The sequence below is a fragment of the Lissotriton helveticus genome, chromosome 10, assembly GCF_964261635.1.
Source record: "Lissotriton helveticus chromosome 10, aLisHel1.1, whole genome shotgun sequence".
Classification (NCBI taxonomy): domain Eukaryota; kingdom Metazoa; phylum Chordata; class Amphibia; order Caudata; family Salamandridae; genus Lissotriton; species Lissotriton helveticus.
This window is the reverse complement of record NC_136071.1, coordinates 29311282-29330837: the sequence shown is the minus strand read 5'-3', so window position 1 is coordinate 29330837 and position 19556 is coordinate 29311282. Positions and strand designations below refer to the sequence as shown.

The 19556-nt window shown below is 42.5% G+C and overlaps 1 protein-coding gene across 1 annotated transcript in view; it reads left to right on the top strand.

The window, feature by feature from the left end:
• The window catches only part of SLC35A2 (solute carrier family 35 member A2), a 172281-nt gene that overhangs the window by 27482 nt on the left and 125243 nt on the right, over positions 1 to 19556 (top strand). The gene's annotated exons all lie outside the window — the stretch shown is intronic.

The following is a 19556-nucleotide window of genomic DNA, read 5'->3' as shown; positions in this document are numbered from 1 at the left end:
GCTCAGTGCTGCTGCACATTCTGTGTGACGTAAGCATGTGCTGCTGCACATTCTGTGTGATGTAAGCATGTGCTGCAGCACACCCAGTGTCTGTTCTGTGTGGGTGTGAGGAAACGGTCAGTGCTAATGCACATGCTGCATCTGTTCTGTGTGCGTGCGGAAATGTTCAGTACTGCTGCACATTCTGTGTGTGACGTAAGCATGTGCTGCTGCACATTCTGTGTGTGATGTAAGCATGTGCTGCTGCATACCCAGTGTCTTTTCTGTGTGTGTGTGTGTGTGTGTGTGTGTGAGGAAACGGTCAGTGCTGCTGCACATGCTGTGTCTGTTCTGTGTGCGTGCGGAAATGTTCAGTACTGCTGCACATTCTGTGTGTGACGTAAGCATGTGCTGCTGCGCACCCAGTGTCTGTTCTGTGTGGGTGTGAGGAAACGGTCAGTGCTTCTGCACATGCTGCATCTGTTCTGTGTGCGTGCGGAAATGTTCAGTACTGATGCACATTCTGTGTGTGACGTAAGCATGTGCTGCTGCACATTCTGTGTGATGTAAGCATGTGCTGCAGCACACCCAGTGTCTTTTCTGTGTGTGTGTGTGTGAGGAAACGGTCAGTGCTGCTGCACATGCTGCATCTGTTCTGTGTGCGTGCGGAAATGTTCAGTACTGCTGCACATTCTGTGTGTGACGTAAGCTTGTGCTGCTGCACATTCTGTGTGTGATGTAAGCATGTGCTGCTGCACACCCAGTGTCTGTTCTGTGTTTGTGTGTGAGGAAACGGTCAGTGCTGCTGCACATGCTGCATCTGTTCTGTGTGCGTGCGGAAATGTTCAGTACTGCTGCACATTCTGTGTGTGACGTAAGCTTGTGCTGCTGCACATTCTGTGTGTGATGTAAGCATGTGCTGCTGCACACCCAGTGTCTGTTCTGTGTTTGTGTGTGAGGAAACGGTCAGTGCTGCTGCACATGCTGCATCTGTTCTGTGTGCGTGCGGAAATGTTCAGTACTGCTGCACATTCTGGGTGATGTAAGCTTGTGCTGCTGCACATTCTGTGTGTGATGTAAGCATGTGCTGCTGCACACCCAGTGTCTGTTCTGTGTTTGTGTGTGAGGAAACGGTCAGTGCTGCTGCACATGCTGCATCTGTTCTGTGTGCGTGCGGAAATGTTCAGTACTGCTGCACATTCTGGGTGATGTAAGCATGTGCTGCAGCACACCCAGTGTCCTGTGTGTGAGGAAACGCTCAGTGCTTCTGCACATGCTGTGTCTCGTCTGTGTGCGTGCTGAAACGTTAAGTGCTGCAGCTGTTCTTTGTATGTAAGGGAAGCATGTGCTGCTGCACATGCGGTGTCAGTTCTGTGTGCGGAAATTGTGTATTGTGTTGTAGAATATTTACAACATGTCGGAGATTCTAACAAACTTTTCAAACATCCCAGAGTAAGATTGCTGAATAGGTTTCCTTGTACTCATGGGGTGTTATTTTAACTGATTCTTATGGATCGTGTGATTACTATTAGTCCGTCCCCGCAAGGCTATGAGCTGGTTTGTTTGTGAATTTCCTGGTTGACTCGGCTAGTGATCGGCCGGAGTGCGGTGAATCTAATATATGTTGTGACATGGATGGATTCAATAGAAGGTTCATTGTTTACTCTCAACTCAGTTGTTCTTTAACCTGACTGGGCCTTGCAGAATAAGGTTTTGAATGTCCAGGGAATGGCAGTTAATTGACTATGTTATGCAGCGCCATCATGCTGTCTTCCAACTGCTTTTGAGTGCTTCGAGGCACTGTAAACCGACAGAGGCAGCAGCCAATAAGGAAATATGTGAAGAAACTAATCGTAGCTGTAAGATAGGGTACCCAGTGGCAATTACTCACGACCAGTCAGTCATTTGTTTTCTAAGACAGTACCTCACAGTAACTGTTATTATAGTTTGTGATATAATGATATATAGACGAACTAGATGGGTTAGCGTTGCTCCTTAGATATGATCAATAATATAACGTCATCTATGTTAAAATTGATTCATTAACAAAAATATTTAAATACTTGATATAGCTTAATTTCTGTACAGACGGGATGATGCACAATGTTCAAATTTACTAGACAAAAGCAGCACTACATTTACATCACACACCTAAACCAAGTAAAAGGACACATTGATTGACACGCGGTCCATTCACAGGTTCATCGAAACCTGCTCTCCTAGAACCAGAGAGCAGGGCCCTGTCCCTCAAAAGGAACACCCCTTTCGATGACGCGCCCGTCAATCAAAGCTCAGCCTCCCAGGGAGTGGAAAGATTGCACAGTAGCCACCTTTGTGAGGAGAGGAAAGGCTGCACTGTGTTCATACTGGGGCTCGATTGAGAGCTCTGTGGCTGAGGCGTGAGGCTGTGTGAGTCAGGGGGCTGTAACAGTGCTCGGATTACAGGCTCATTCCTTCCTTGGCCTCTGTCCTGTGTGTACATAGTGATGGGTTGTAATAACCAATTCTGATTATGTATAACACATTCATTGTTGTCACTCATCTATATCAAACTGCGAACACGTACTATCAAAGCCTATAGGTCTGTCTTGTTTTAGTCCTGTTCATGGTTGTGTGATATTTCTGGATGCAGTAGCCCAAAACTCACAAAAATGCACCTTAATAGTAGCTAGGCAGCATGCTGTGTAACGCACAGGGATGTTTAATGCAACACCCCTAATTACTTACAGGTAGATTCATGAAAGAAAAATCGGTTCTCAAAGTTTCAGATTCTCAGAATCTGGCCCTTTGCGAGCGCAATTTTTGCATTTGGGATTAATCATCCCAAATGCAAAAATCGCTAATTGCGAAATCGCATATTTGCGAGGAATTGCATTTAAGGAATCCCTATTTGAGATTCCTTAAATGCAATTCATTAACCAATTTTAATTTGCGAATTCGCAATTTTTGGCCGCTATTTACCACGAATTGTAACTTCGTGGTAAATAGCGAAAACTTAGAAAAATGCACTTTAGTGCATTTTTCTAAGTTGCATGTTACACACACACATGTCCTTTGGACATGTGTGTGCGCAACACATGTGTACATTTGCATTTCAGGGGTGCTACAGGGTGTCCTTTGGACACCCCTGCACCCAAGAAATCGCATCCTTATTTGCGATTCGCAAATTGCTAATCGCAAATAAGGAATAACTCCCCATTCATTCCTATGGGCCTTTAGGCCCATAGGAATGAATGGGGAGTTATTCATTATTTGCGAATAGCAATTTGCTAATCGCAAATAAGGAAGATGTAGGAATTGCAATATTTTTTGCAATTCCTACATGAATACCGTTTTGCAAGTCCTTAATAGCGATTTCTTATGAATCGCTATTACAGACTCGCAAAACGGGACTTTGATGAATCTAACTGTTAGGCCACACCTCTCATAGAGATGGTGGTCCACAAGAGGCTTCTTCTACAAACAGCTAAAGCTATTTCATAGGCGAGACTTGAAGATGATGGTGCTGTAAAAACTGTGGAGTCCTTGAAGTCCAGTCTAAAACTTTTGCATCAGAAAGAAGGATCATCCACTTTGCTCGTCTGCGGCACTCACTCTGCAGCGCCTGTAGGAGGGCAGGAGCACAGCTAGTGTTAAGTGACAGAGGAGAGAGTCGTGCACTTAGGTGAAAGAAAGCCGAGGGACTGACCTCCTCCATAGTGACACCTGAGGCGTGATTCTATGCCCAAGGGCTCCTGGTGCCACTGCACCGGGCACCCCCTTGGAAGCGGAGTTGTAGCATGTTTTCTCTTGTGAACATGATCCAGATTTTGTGCAGGTCATTTGCTGTCTGGCGAAGCGGATGCAAATGCTGGCACTCCGGGAGCTAGCAAAAGAGGATACACAGGAGAGACACAGCATCTTGGGGGGGGGGGGAGGTGGAGGTGGAGGTGGAGGTGGAGGTGGAGGTGGAATACCAGAGTATGGGGAGAAGGGCAGCGAAAGCAACATACAGGGCGGGGCAAGCAAAATGTGTGCCCACAGGTGGTGGGGGAAGCAACACAAGGATGTAGGGAGGTAAGAATACTAACGGGGAGAGAAAGGAACTTGGAATGGGGAGGAAAAGTAAACTGGTGAGAGAGCAACAGAGTGGGCAAGGGAGAAGCACACGTGCAAGAGGGAGAGCGCAGCACTTAGTGGGGAAGTGAAAAAAAACTTGACAGACTCTTGGAAAACAAGCCCTCTTTTGGAGTACTTACACAAAGAGAAAAAAGTAAAATAACATTTAAAAAGTAAATGCAAATTAAATCTTCAAAATCTGGGGACGGAACTGTTGCACAGGTATGAAATCCCATGTGAAAAAAGATAGGCCCTGATGGGATGTATGACATTACAACGCATGCTTTTACCACGCATGCCTTTACAATGCTGTTTTTACAACGCATGCCTTTACAACGCATAGTGCTTTGGGGCGCTGGATAGTGAATTGTTTAATTTACTATTCCAACTCCAGTCCCCGTGGATAGTAGGGAAGGTGTTGGATAGTAAATTAAACCTATTCCCTATCCTAGAGCGCCCCCCAGCGCAATGCGTTGTAATGGTTTGCGTTGTAAAAGCTGCGTCCTAAAGGCACTACTGCGTGGTAAAAGTTGCGTTGTAAAGGATGTTTCCCTCCCTGATATTTTGTTTGTGAAACCTTGTTTACGAAAGAGGCACACGACTCTATTAGCAGATAATGCAGTTCCAGTAAGGCGTTCCTACGTAGACACATTTCAGAACTGGAGGCATTAGCAGTAAAACAAATTCTGGCATTAGATTATGATAAATGTATTAATAGAACTGCAAAAATGTAACATAGAAGTGTGATCGGGAAGATTTAAATTTTCATGAAGTTTAATCTTGCAAAGACCACGGTATCTATATCTGTCAACAAGCAACGGATAAGTGGGTCCAAAAAAGGGCGTTATGGATCCGAAGAAGGTGTTGTACCAGTAGTTGCCGAGCGTACACAAGCTACATACAACATGGTTGCAAAGATTGTTCCAGGAAGTTGGTTAACAAAAATACTTCAGCTGCTGTGTAATGTATTAGAAACGTGAATGTTGGAAGCGAAACTGAGTTAATAGCGCGGGATTTACTGTACAGGGTACAGTAAGCCTCGGGCGCAGCTGGTCCTGTTTTACCTGTATAGGTGTTCTCATTTAGAAGCCACGTGTTGCCTTGGAAAGAAAACTAGGTTTTAGAAGTAAGAGTATTAAATGTAACAACGTGACAGAAATTAATCTGGCCGAATACATTGATGGACGGCAGATCAGGCAGTGAGCTCCTGGCCAGATGTTGAAACTAGTATAAGTAAACATTTAGTTGTTTAAGAAGATTTACCACTGCACCGTCCCATGTGTATTTGACTTGGAATTTGTAGTCCATCACGTCGCCATCCATAAGCTTCAAGGCAGCGCTTAGCTCCCTAACATGTGAGAAACCACGAGGCAAGGATGGTTTCTAGGCACCCAACCATAAGTGCTGGTCAAAGATTTCACAACCTCTGGATGGAACCCTTAAAAAGACTTTGATAATCTGCGACTACTGAAGAAGCTTCAGATTAAATCTCCCTTTCAACATATCAGACAAGTTGCAGGTTCTCTTTCTTTGGCCGGGCAGAATTCCTTAGAAATTCCTCTTCAGCGTATCATTTTTCCCTCTTCTGCATAGCCAACAAAGTCTGCAGAGAAACAGGTGGAACACTCACCAGTTGCTTTGCCACCTTTTGCTGAAACTAGGAGCACAGGAAGGGTGATGTGTCCCAAAAGTGGACTTCATTTTGTTACTTGGGCAAAAGCTAGTCTTGAGCAAGTGGGTGCATCGAATTGTGGTTGCACATGGTGGTATAAGCACGGATAGTTTGTGGGGCTCCAAACTCCTTAAACTTATTTTCTTGCAACAGCAGGCGTTCCATAAACAAGAAATTACACCTGCTTTCCTCTTTTATTCACAGTAATGTTTAGTTTTTGCACACCCGATTATGTTAGATTAAATCAGAACACACTATAGTCGCAAGCACACACACATTCACCTTGTGGAGGAAAACATGCATGCTAATAGCAAAGAGACTGCAAGAACCTGCCAGGGAGCTTGGGTTGTAAATGATGAATTTTGAGAGGTAGTATAGAATACAACTATCTTCCTAGTGTGTGCCCGAAGATTCAGCGATACGTCGATTGATTGGGCTGTCTCCAGTATTTTGAGCTTGTATTCTGAAGTGAATTGTCCAACTATTGTTCAATATGACAATTTTGACGGGTGTGTTTGGTAGTCTGTGTCATTGATTGCAGCATTCCAAATAGACCTCCACTCCCAGTCTTTACCTCTGAACCAAACCCCTGCTCATGTCTTCACATTTAAGCTAGGGAGATGGTAGTTTCAAGGAGTAACAAATAACAACACAAGTAAAGGAATGGCACACAAACCCACACAGCTCTTGAGGTTCATCCTAGTAAATGCATGAAAACCTTGTAAGAAGTGGTGGAATGGAACAACCTGCACCCGGCAGGCTGACCGCAGAATGGGAACTTGTAGAGAAACCTAAGGTCTTCGAATTTTAAAATATCATTGGTAACATATTTGTATATCTAGATTGTTGACCAAATATGGTTTGATTTGAAATAAAACATGGTCTTAAATGCATCTTCACAGCCTCCCAGCTGGAGCCACATTCTCTAAAGGCGGCCCTCTCTCCTATACTGGCTTATTTGGAATGGGGCTTGAAGAGCATTACCTTCTGTGAGGGGGAGGGGGCGCCACTGCATTCAGCAAGCGTCCAGATCATTTAGGAGGCTTTAGTCATGTACGGCTGGGCACTGCCTGCCTTGACACAACAAAGTATTGCTGGTGCTTGAACGGAGAAACTCTCCACACTTCTGGCCAACTGGTGACAGCCAAGCAATGTATCTTGTACTATTTATCAAAAAGAGGGAGTTAAAACTTACTATCACATTTAAAGGGGTGAAGTGTGTAGTTTAATCCTTTGAAATGAACGTATGCATTTGGGATGATAAGTACAGACCACTATTCAATAACACTTTGGATTCTTCTCAGCTTTCAAAAGTAGTAGGTAGCCATGGAGTGTTATTGTTAAAGTTGAAAACATTTATATTTTTTGGTAGGCTTTTATGAGCATAAGCCCCTGAAAATATCAAAAGTTTTCTCAGAGGTTGTGAATGTTTTTTCCTCAAGAAGGGAGATGTGAGCCTCTATGTTCCATTTTAATTGAAGGAAATGCATTGAATTTCTGGGAGTGCCAGAGATTGTCATTGGCGAGTAATATAGCTATTGGATTGAATGCGTGTGCTGCCTGCTGAGAGTGGCATTAAGGGGAGCCGGTCTGGAGAAAGAGGAGGTGAGATGTGTATGTGTGCTCCCTGTGAGACCCACAGCTCATGTGGTCTATTGTCAGGTGGACCAGCACCGTATTTCATTGTTTATGGGTAATGAAGAAAGGACTCTCAAATGCAGTACGCCGCCCCCCTGTTGCTGGTGGCAGTAGAGTATGTGGTGTTCACGCTGAACATGTCGATTTATTAATATTCGAATCTCCTCTGTGGAAGTACAATAAAGCTTCTCTGTGTGTAGAGGGGTCGAGAGAACCTGTGCCTTGCCAAATACTGAAGGATACCGGAGGAAGTTGTTAAATGGAGAAAGTTGCCTGGTAAGAGACCAGAACATGAACAGTAGTATACTTGTGTTTTCTTTAATTTTATTTTGTGAATGGGAAATCATGAAACCAATAGCCCGGTATTTTTTAAAGGATTTTTATCACTGTTCATTGCACTGGAATTACATTAGTTCGACAGAGTCTTTGTAGAGCGTTGTATTTTGGGAACCTTATGTATGGAATAGTCATGGGTTCTTCAGTGTCTGTTACAGTACATTCTGGTTGGTGGACCAAAGGAGGGCTGTGTAAAGGCTCTTCTGTAATTTATTCCACGACTGGCAGACCTGCTGAGGGACCTCTGTCTGCTAGTCTCCTGCTACCCGCTGCCAGTCTCCTGCCTTGATGGGGTGGTAATGCTTATTCATGACCTCTTTTATTCTCAATGACGCCATCCTTATGGTACTTTTCAGTAGGACGTTATAGGAAACCCAAGAGGTTGTGAATTTACTGTGAGAATAGCCCCCTTCTTATAAATAAATACCCAAGATATCCTGTTTTTGGAGTAGATGAGTATTAAGTAAGTGTGTTGGTTCAACAATACTAAAGAGAGGACAATTTCTTCAAGATGTGAATTCCAGAAGGTTCTTAAAGTTGTCCATCCAAATGAAATGTGTTTTTATGAGGACATCCTCTGCTTTAAAGGTAGTTATTCCATTTAACTAGTTTTGCGGTGACTGTTCTGTCCTTTCTACTTAAAAAGCTCTTCTGCTCAGAATCGTTGTTCTTTTAAGGTGTTGAACCCCTATTTTAAGGTTCAAAGAGATGTGAGTGAGACCTAAAGCATCATGAGCTCCTTTCTTTCAAAGCATCTTTAGTACTCACCAAATCAGTGTTTTCAGGCTTCTTAAGAGCTTCATTTCTAAGTGAACCTAGAACTCTGGAATCGAACAAGTACAGTTGCGAGCTTTTCTCTGGTACAGGGAGATTTGCAGACTTAATAAGATAAGTGGAATTATTGTGCATTCTGAACGAGGAGCTCCGAGAAGTTGGCCGGCTCACTTAAGTGTTTGTGATTGATCATTTGCACCCAAATTCTTGCTCCTAGGAGCACTGGTTTGTTCAATCAAAGGAAATCTTCCCAGAAGTATTTTGTGCACTTTTGGTGTCGTCCATTTGACTGTATGCTGCTCCGCTAGGGCTCAAAGGAGTCTCTTCAAATCTGGAAAAGATGTAGAAATACTCTAACGAATGTGAGACTTTGCAAGCACCTGCTCTGCCCTCCAGGTAACTCTTCTCTTCATTGCAGTGAGTCCTGTCTGTGGAGGGTGCAGCTCTCCCCAACAACCCCCGCTTGATTGTTGCATTACTGTACTCACCCAGCTGAATGCAGAGCGCTCTACTCCTTCTCCGACCTAGGTCCTCCGCTCAATAAATACCTCAAATGAAAACAATAGAATACATTTTATAAGTAATGATGTCAATATTTGGCCACTTCTAGCTAGACTGGCGAGCAGAATCGCTTTTTTGTAAAATGTTAAAACATTTAGCAAACGTGGATTCCTACGCCAAATTTAATCTTAATCTGACTGAAATGAGAAGCAGGAGATTGAGTCGAAAACAGCCCTACATTGAATGTTTGGAGAGTTAAATTAATATTTAGGTACTAAGGGAGTGCTTTTGTAGCATTCAACACAGTAATAATGAAAAATGCATTAAAATTGGCTAGCGACAGGACGGTGTAGTTAAACATGTAAGTAAGCTGAGTGTTTGGTATACTGTAAGACTAATGGGTTGTGAGAAATATTCAAACTTCAGTCTGGGGCCAAAGTGTGAGAGAGATCTGGTTACTATCTGATGGAGCTTACCTTTCGAAGATATTGTTCTCTCTTGGACTCTGCTGCACACACCGCTTTCTCTCTACTTCCTTAGTGTGATGTTTTCGGTGGCTTAACCCTTGGAGATTTCAGTCTATTGTACTCCACTGTACATGCGGCTTTCTCTGTACTACGTTCGGTATGGATGGTTTCGGTGACTTACCTTTTGAAGATGCTGTTCTGTCGTGGACTCAGCAGTGCACTCTGCTGTCTCTGTCTACATTGCCTTCGGTTTCGGTGGGTTACCTTCTGAAGCTCTCAATCTCTTTTATGCTCCTACAGTACACACTGCTTTCTCTGTATTGCCTTCGTGTGAATGGTTTGTCGTTCAGTGGCTTACCTTTTGATGAATTTGGTCCGTCTTGGGCTCAGCTGTACACGCTTCGGTCACGTTGACATAAGACCAGCCTAACAATGGAAAGGTTGGTTCGAAGAGAGCGTGCAGTTATCCATGGCATGATGCAAGCTACGAGCAAATGCCAGTCTGCTGCAAAGCTCTCCCTTGAAGCACCGTCGTTTGTCAACCCTTGTTGAAGTCTGCGTCTCCTTTCCTGAATGGGAGGAAATGACTGCCAAGCCCACAGTGAGGACTGCTGGCTTAGTTCAAACTTCCAGACTTCACTCATCAGGTAAGGTCTTGGCATTTATAAACACCTACTAAATATCCTTAGCGGTCTGTGCAGTAGAGCGATTGAGCTTCCTGTGATTGTGTACGTGGCACCCATTCCTCCTTCGTTCTGCAATGCCCTTTATTGAACTCAGTGGCAGGAAATAATGCGGAGTGACAAATTAGATCTGAGCACCTTCAAGCAATCAGCAATGTGGAACTCTGCTCACAGTTGATTTTGTTGGGCTCCTCTGTCGAAGTCTGATTTCCTTACAGGCTAAGCTTGCCGGTGATGTACGTCGCCATGCCACGGTAGGGCCTGACATAGGCAGCTCCATTAATGTAATATCTCGATGCCAAAGAAAAAATATAATTTTAATGAAATTTTAATCACTGCTGCAATATGTTGGGCTGAGACAGTAACCTTAATAAACACCTCTGCTCTCTCTGAACTGTTTTTTTTTTGTAGTAACCCACAAATCTGGGGAAAAGGAGAAAAGTCATATGGAAGGCCCTTCAGCCAGTTGAGGAAGTAATGCCTTCTGCGGTGGTTCATATAGATCTTCAGTAGGAGCACTGAATCTGTTGCATATGCCCCAATACACTCTCAGACACGCAGACCGGTCTGTGGATGCAGGAAAACGTGTGCTTTCCTAGATAAAGTGTTCTTCACACCCTTAGGTTACAATGCGGACAGTCCGAGTTTTCTGTCGACCCATAACCCCAGAGAAAATGCCAACAGTCTTCCCCTGGTCTGTCGATGTGTTTGTCTTTGAGAGCTGGTCTCAGTTTGTTCCTGATCAAGAGAATCTCGAAGCAGGAATTGCACCTTTTAGCACCTTCCATTTGGATGACATATTTTCTGCCAGTTTTATCCATCACCCTACACGTGCACGCCTTGATTGGTGCCCCAAACCCATTCTACTCTCATTGGTTGTGCTCTGTGATGGTGATCGAAGGGAAGCAACTTTTTCATTAGGTTGTATCATGCTAACCTCTACCACAAGATTTCTTTGATGGATTGTGATTTCAGCCCTTTGGCTGTCTGGTGTCCGTGTGCATGGTGGTTGCGGCATGGGAGAATGCCGATGTAGCCACAGATACACATGCACACTTGTAACCTTGATTGAGGGTTATTGCCTGACCGCCTGCCTCTACGATATTGACTTTATCAGGTTCTTCACATGTCGTCCCATTTAAGTGGCAGATACAATCATATGTGAAGTTATCTTCAATAAATGTGGTCTCCTGGACGGAATGCTGCTTTATTTGCTCCAATTAATTACAAACCCATGCTCTTATTGAGTATGGCACACCCATCGCATGATTGCTGGCACTTTTTCTTTAATTTCTTCCACTAACCATGTATCTAGCTGGGGGTAACCGTAGAAGCCCTTCAGCGATGCTCACATGGGAACCAAAACCCTTGTGAATACTTTAATGCAAAGGGCAGAACTGGAAACTGTGTGGGAGAGTGCAAACCTGAGGGACTTCGGGATCAGATTGAAAGACACGAGGCATTCTCCCAGTTTCACTGGTTGTAGAGTTCCCATCTTTGAATGTCTGCATAGCACAGATCTGAGCTTTTCAGATCCGGGGAGCTCAAATCATCCCATCTTTTTTTATGTACCAGAAAAAGTAATTCTGCACACCTTGAAAGTTTCTTTATGGAAAAGCGATAGCAAGGATTGCATGTTTTACTAATGTATGTTCTGGCTCTTCAGCGCGGTCCTCCTGGTCTTTAGTGATGTAAATGAAGGGCTACCATTGAGACCAGGCAGCTGAGAAGCACCCACAGTTATTCTGGAAAGCAGCAGCATTCACCTTTCAAGGGGTAAAGTTTAAACCCAGGAGGTAGCTTATGTAGGGACGCTTCCATTCCTGCATTGTCACCTCGTTTACTGGCAGTAGTAGAAGTCCTGGCAGCTTCTGGTTCAGACACTAGCTTTTAAGTGTCTTTTGAGGGCCCTGGTTTTGTTAGTTGTGATTAAGACCCTTGGTTCATAAGAAATATAATTTTTGTTAATGTTGTTTAACATATTTTTCCAGATCTGGGTCCTCGGTTCGTGAATGGGGCTGATGTTGTACAGGGAGTCAAAAACGTATCGCAAACCTTTGTGTTTAAGAAGTGTGATTTAAGAACCTTAAGTCGCTGATTGTCAAAACCAAGCATAATTGAAATCACTTTAGTTTCGCAAAGCAGAAAACCTGAGAGTATAAGTACAGTGAATGGTTCACAAACTGCTATGTTAATTTTGCATACCTTTAAACTATTTGCAACAAAATATTATTGAAAAACCTATTTCACCCAGTGGAAAAAACTTTAAGAGGCATAGGCTCTAAATACAAGTGACGGTATTCGGATGGGTTTCTGGCACAATAAATTTGTACTCCATTTTACAGTTGCCTGCAGATCCAACCCATTTCCTTACAATTACAGGTTAAACCGATTGGAATGGGAAAGTAGCGGCTGCATCCAAATCCTCATGTAGTTTTCTCATATGGAATTACCACACTGTAAAATCTGGTGGGGGTCTACTACCCCTGGAAAAACCGGGTGTGGAAAAAAAACTACCCACTCAGAATCAAGCAGAGTGGAATTCTGTGCGTCAGTTGCGCCTGGTCTGACTGTAATGAGGGCCTTTATGGTTTAGATCTAAGACACTTGGCTTACGGGTCAAACATGGATGTAATGAAGCAAGGAGTTGGGATTCAGGAGAATGGAGGTGGGCCAATAACCTTTAAAATTACTAGGCTGCTAAATTACAGGTTCCCAGCTGACTTCAGGGAACGTAATGGTGGTGCAAAATAATGGGATTCAGGTGCTGTTTGTGAAATAAAATGGGATTAATTCCTACCGAGATGGTCTTTTATTTCTTGGCAGCGTTTCAAAGCTTCCTTAGAGTGTCACTGTTTATCCAGGTGGCCAAGTAAACGGAGGCACTTAGATCACACAAAGGTATTTAATTTCAGTATCTAACAGCACGTTTAATACAAGTAAAAGAAGCTGTGGTGGGTACGAAATGTGCCATAAACGTGTACTTTAAGTTGCTGTTCTAGGACACCACTCCCACTTTTTCACGGTGTGCCTACCTTGGAGTTCTGTATGAGTTGCCTGTGCCCTCTCCCCTCTGAATGAGTTGCCTGTGCCCACTCCCCACCACACACCTGGTCAGTGCCTAGAACCCCTGATTCCACTTATCTTCCGATTGTAGCGTGGCAGTCTACGCTCTGTACCTTTGTTCTCTTGTTGTTTCTTGGAATCCCTCCTACAACCCAGGTTGAATTATGCTTGGCAAATCAATTGACTATCTTTTGAAATTTTAGCAGAGTACTTGCGTTTGAATGGCATGGGCAGTACAGATTTACCTTGAAACCTCACCTGTTTGCTAGAAAACAAATGGTTAGTTCTGACTTTGGACTGGAACCTTTTATGCAAACGTCATTTGTGGGGAGTAGATTCCCTAGGAGTTCCCTGTAAAGTGAATACCTGTGGTATTATTGTATAGAATGGAGTGTTTTCTAATGTGATGACTACAACTCCAAGAAAAAGAGGAGGGCTTGCTATTGAAGTGCCTCTTGGCAGTGCAACAATCTGTCATCGCTCCACCTGAACTGAGGGCTGAGCAGTGTATTATTATAAAAGGGGCATCAATAAATTATCTGTACCTGGGTCTTCCTGTGCACCTCATCTCCAGGGTCTCTTAGTGCATGTGTGCACCAGAACTACTGGGCAATAATGAGGCAACTCAGTGTGTTTTCCCTCTCAGGAAGAGAGTGGACAAATGAAGCTACATTCTGACATTCCCCAGTTGTGCTATAAGAAGACGTTATTAAAGATGCAGCCAAAAACACCGTGCACCGAAGTGGTAATGAGAATGATCTTTACACAATCCCCAACAGGGAGCGCAATCTGAACTGAGCACGACTAACCGGGACAGATGCAGGTTTACCTCTATGCCAAATATTCTCCCAACTGAGGATTGATTGATAGGAGGGTGGGTATGAAAAAAAATCAATTAGGCTATTTGACTAGGGATTTGTAAGGAATCGTAGGCATGACATGGTTTTAATGGAATTATGAACAAGATCTAGTTTGCTTATTGTATTCTTGTTCAGGCAATATTTGCATTCCATATTGTTCTTAAAAGGAAGTATGTTCTGGTGGTACACATGCACCTGTGGATGCTGTGTAACTAAATACCAAGAATAAATACAAAAATCTCCCTATAGTCTGTTTATTTGTCCTCTGGTGTTTTGTGTCTGACTTTCTACACTCTGTGTATCCTATTGCTCGCTCTGCTGCAGGTCTGTTTTCTAAGACCGGAGGAGAGAATACAATTTTGATTGTTATTATGTGTGTCCCATTTCCTATCTGATGTTATGGTGTTTGGCAAATTAAGGACCACCTCAGCTTCTTATCAGTAACTTAAGGCCCTGCTCAAATGTTTCTGGTCCTGCTGCGTGGGCTTTGGGATACATGGAGAGAGCTCCAGAATGGGTCAGAGAGATTTCTGTATTTAACACACCTATGCCCCTTACCCCCACCCATGCTTCTGGCCCTGACCCTGTGGCCTGCCTCAATTTCTCTTTAGCACTTAATGCTTACAAAAAATGTATCATGATCAGAGAAACCAAAGACTCCTTTTATTCATCATTTTCTAAAAAAGAAGCAACTCATCTAAGGAGCTTTTTTAATTTGTCAGAAGTTTTCTTGAACCTTCAGCAATTAACTTTGTTATAGCTCCATAGGACGAACACTGTAATTCCTCATGACTTTTTTTTCTATACCTGAATTCAAGACACCTGTGTCACATCAGCACTCTTACAGTTTCACAACACTCTTCTGCCTACTGGTGATGTCCCTTTCTCGAAGTCCTTCTCTCTCCTATCCACCTCAGGCACTACTACCCCAGCCTGGTCCACCAAACCAGGATGCCCTCTTCATCTCTGTCCACCTCACATTTTTAATCTGGTTCTTGATTCTGTTTTCGCTGTTCAGACTTCAGTGGTAATGCCTCATTTGCTACTGGTCAGGTTCTTTCTGCGTTATACCTCTTCTGAAAAAGCAAAACACTCTTCACAGCAGCTGACCCAGGTTCAGTACCTCAATCCCTATTTGTACAAATTCACAGTTCTGTGCATCTGCTTCCGGCACTTGCCGCCGTTGAGTGCCGCTGATATCCAGAGCAGGCAAAGTTTTTTGGAAATGGAAGGTGCACCAGATATGGAGTCAGTCATATATTTTAGAATACAGTATATTCCATGTGTTACATTGAGGTGAGATATTACGAATATTTTGCATTTTTTAAAAATATTTTATATATATTTTTGGGAGTGTATTTTTATTTTAGTTCTCTTAGATCTTTCCTTCTCTTGTTGTTCTTTCTATTCTTCCCCTTCCCTTTATCTTGTACATTTTCTTTTGAAATTTAAGACTTTTGAGCCTTCATGGCTCCCACATATGCAGTATTTGAGTTATATGCCGGTAAGTTAGCTTTGGACTCATGCCTTCCCAGGCACTGACCATTTTTGCTATGGTGGCACTAGGAACGTGGGGTGCTGGTTATGTTGGTATTTGTGTATACTTGTAGTTTTAAATGTGTTTTTTATGGATATTTTTATGTATATATGATATATATTTTTGCATATAAATGTTATGTGGGCTGTCCATTTACTTTCTTTTTTGATTAATTGTCTTATGTGCGTTATCTTTGGTTAGTCAACTTTGGTGCAGTGTATTGGTTTTGTTGATGTTTGTTTTTTTATATACACATATATTGTTTTTCTGTTCTGTACTATTTGTGTTTATATGTGATGACTTATATTATGTCCTGTGTGATTGTTCAAGCCCTGATGAAGTTCCTGGGGTCAAAGGAATGAAACGCGTTGGCTGATGACCAATTTTACTCCTGTTACCAATAAAGTGAAATAATGTACTAAAATATATGACTTTGACTCCATATCTGGTACACCTTCCATTTCCAAAAAACTTTGCCTCTTCTGAAAAAACCTTCTTCAAACACTGCTGTGCTAAGCAGAAACAAACTTATCTCGCCTCTTTTGTTTCCTGTTAATATCACTGAGAGATAAAAAAAAACTGCTTGCAGATATATTGAAGCTAACCACCTACTTGACATCTACCAGATGGGATTCCACCCCATACATCCCACAGAAGCTGACATCTTATCTGATGACCTCAGATTTTTGATAAGGGCGGCAGTGCTGTACTGAGGCTACCAGATCTCCGTTCTGTTTTGATACTCTTTCACACTTGTTGTCCTTCAACACCTCACTAAGATAGGCATCGGAGATCAAGTCCTCCAATGGCTTACCTCGTTCTTGAAAAACAGATTCCAGTCTGTACACATACCTCCTTTTCACTATTAACCAAAATCTATACCTTGCAGAGGTCTTCAGGGCTCCTCTCTCAGCCCCGCTGTCTTCAAATTATATCTGACCCTCTAGCTCACCTCATCTCTCCCTTTGGGGTCTCACGTTTGTCCTACATGAATGACACACTGATTAATGTCTCTTTCAAGGGCAGCCTGGGTAACCCTTTTTAAAGATTCAAGTAGTGTCTATCTGCAGTTGCATATCGATGAGCTACAATACTCTTAAACTCAGCAGTGATTGAACAGAAATTCATGATTTATAAGTAATTCTTCCATCTGCTCCTCTCTCTGGTGTCCTACCCAATTCGGTTCTCCACTCTTGCCATCAGATTCAGTGAGAAATCTCTTTATTATATTGATTTTATATAGTGCTTTCCACGCCCTGGCAAGGCCTGGAGTGCTTATGAAGACATTACTAATAACAAGGCCAGTTTATCATTTGATCATAAGCCTTCATAGTCTCAATATCATAAAACACTAGTGTTACAAATAAATTATGATTTGCAAATATAAACAATAGTGATATGCAACATTATTGTTTGTTACATATTACAACGGTTAATAATTTTAGAACATTTATTGTAGAAATAGCTAAGACATAAAAGTCAAAGTTAGTTTAGGAGAACTGTTGTGATTGACTCCCTAGGTACTTGATCTGTCTGTGTCTGATCTTCAGGTTGTGCTGAAGGAGGAGGTTCGGCCCTCAGGAGCTGATCCTCAGGACACTTAGACCCATTGTTCTTTCTCCATAGCACACATCTTACGTTGAAGGCCCCATCCCATTGCTATATAAACCACTACCCATCATCATATATATTTGAGGTTCTCAAACAATAAGTTAACCCTATCTGGGAGGCCACTAAAGCACAACAATGATGGGAAAGCTCTTTATATTTAATTTAAAAATGTTTAAACTATCCATCATTTTTGAATGTTTATCATAAACAAATTCACCAAATATGTGGCTGTAGTATATCATTTGTTTGTCAGGAGTTTTACATCCAGCATTCTAAATGTGTATTAAAACCACTGTAATATCAAAGCCACTGTAGTGAGCCATGTTCTGAAACTTTATTACGGCGAAAACACAAAAGTAATTGAAATGCAACTGGGAAAGTAGTTCAGAAAATAATTGTACTTGTGTATATGAAATCGTCATTAGAAAATCAGCAGGTACAAAAATATCATAGCTACAGGATAACCTAACCTGATATGCATTAATGTCCTTTACATTTACTGGGAAAGATAACTCAGGAAATTGACTGACTCCTACGGATATCACTGTGAGACCTGCAGATTAGAACCCAACAGGCCAGGCACAGTATTTTAATCTACAATTTGACATGTTGTTGCATAAAGATAATACCTGTTGCTCAGGGGTTTAAGCACAAGTGTGTGCTTGATAAGTAGTAAGTGTTAAGATGTTCTCATCAAGAAGCATGTGCTGATATTGCAAATAGCGTTTGCTCTTGCCTTGACACGTCCACTTTCACCGTGCTGCTAGACGTATGATGGTGAATGACTATCCTTCCAAGAAACAATTACGCAAACACCACCATTTACAATAATGTAAAACTGCTGTTTAAACGAAACCTGTATGCCATTATCCTATATTTCAAGTAGTGAAAGACTATCCCTTTCGTGGAAATTTTCTTGGTGTGTTCAATTGGAAAGGAAATATAACATAATTATAGAGTACTACTAACATTGTGTGGAAGGCTTCTTTTCATTCCTGGCAAAAGTTACTCCCCTCTCAGCATATGCAGCTGTCAATCCCCAGGTTTATGGCAAGGATCAGATGATGTATGTGTTTTTGCCAGATTAACATCGGATATCCATGATTAGTTAAAATGTGACCCAGGAGACCGCTTCAGTATTGTTATTCTCAAAACTTTCATATATATTATGCATGGATAGTGGGACTATCTGTCAGCGTTTTTGTCTATTGGTCTTTTAAATTGTCATTCACGTTTTGCTTCCGCTCATCAAAGCAGACCGCTTTGGACAGAGTGTCAGTCCATTATTCCCATTGGCTCTCTTAACTTTAAGTGACTGTGCAAAGCCTGTACACAGTTTTCACATTCACCTTAAATAGTCCCTACCTTTTTGGTGACAAAGCTTGTTCAAAATGCATTTTTAAAACATATTTTATATCTAAAACGGCAAATTATTTTGTCCGCCCATAAGGTGATATTTTTTTAAGTCCTGCTTTATTTATTATAATGGGTATAGGTGGCATTGCACGCTGTAACTCCTGCGATTTTAGAGCTTTGTTACTTTAAAAAAAATCTTGTCCCCTTCACAGACAATAATAATAATATACATAACACAATTGAAAGGCTTGTTCAATTTAAAAAAAACAATTGCTAGTAAAATGCCCACATCAGTGATGGTTTTTTAGGTCTCGCCTGGCGATAGCAGCGCGTGCTCTGCTCTCGCCATGCGAGTGCCTTTTGCAATCGATTCTCACAAAGCCTTACATGCAGGTGTAGGGATGGACAAAGATGGCTGCTTTCGCCATTTGTCCAAACCGACAGCTTGCGTGTGTACGTACGGACATTGGACAGTCCGACGCCATCTTGTGCTAAGCTTTCATTGTCATGGCAACTAAGCTTCTTATCAGAAGCTTCGTCACGCTGCTTCCTTCAACTCTGGCTCTGTCAACAGATGTGCTTGCGCACATGGCGGCGTGCTTTCACTTTAAACAATGAGCTGGGGTAGACCGCGTGCTGTGCCGGAAGAAAACTGCTGCCTGCATGCGTCTTAACAGTGTAATTGTGCACACTGGTCAGCCATACATCCTTCAGATATATTTGTGCATGCTGATTGCTGAGTCGTGCATGCATGCCTCTTGAGGGTTTTTGCAGACGGACTTCAGAGCCATGCATTCCTCAGTGCATGCAACCTACCGTACCTTGAATGCCATGTATTGAGTGCTATCACACAACATGCGCAATCGGGCAAGGAAGGCGGCAGCGGCGGCGCATGCACTCATTTGACAAAGACATTTATCCACACGTATCGGTGGGTGCGGTCGCCTCTGGAGCTTGAAAGTTTATTGCGTTGCTTTT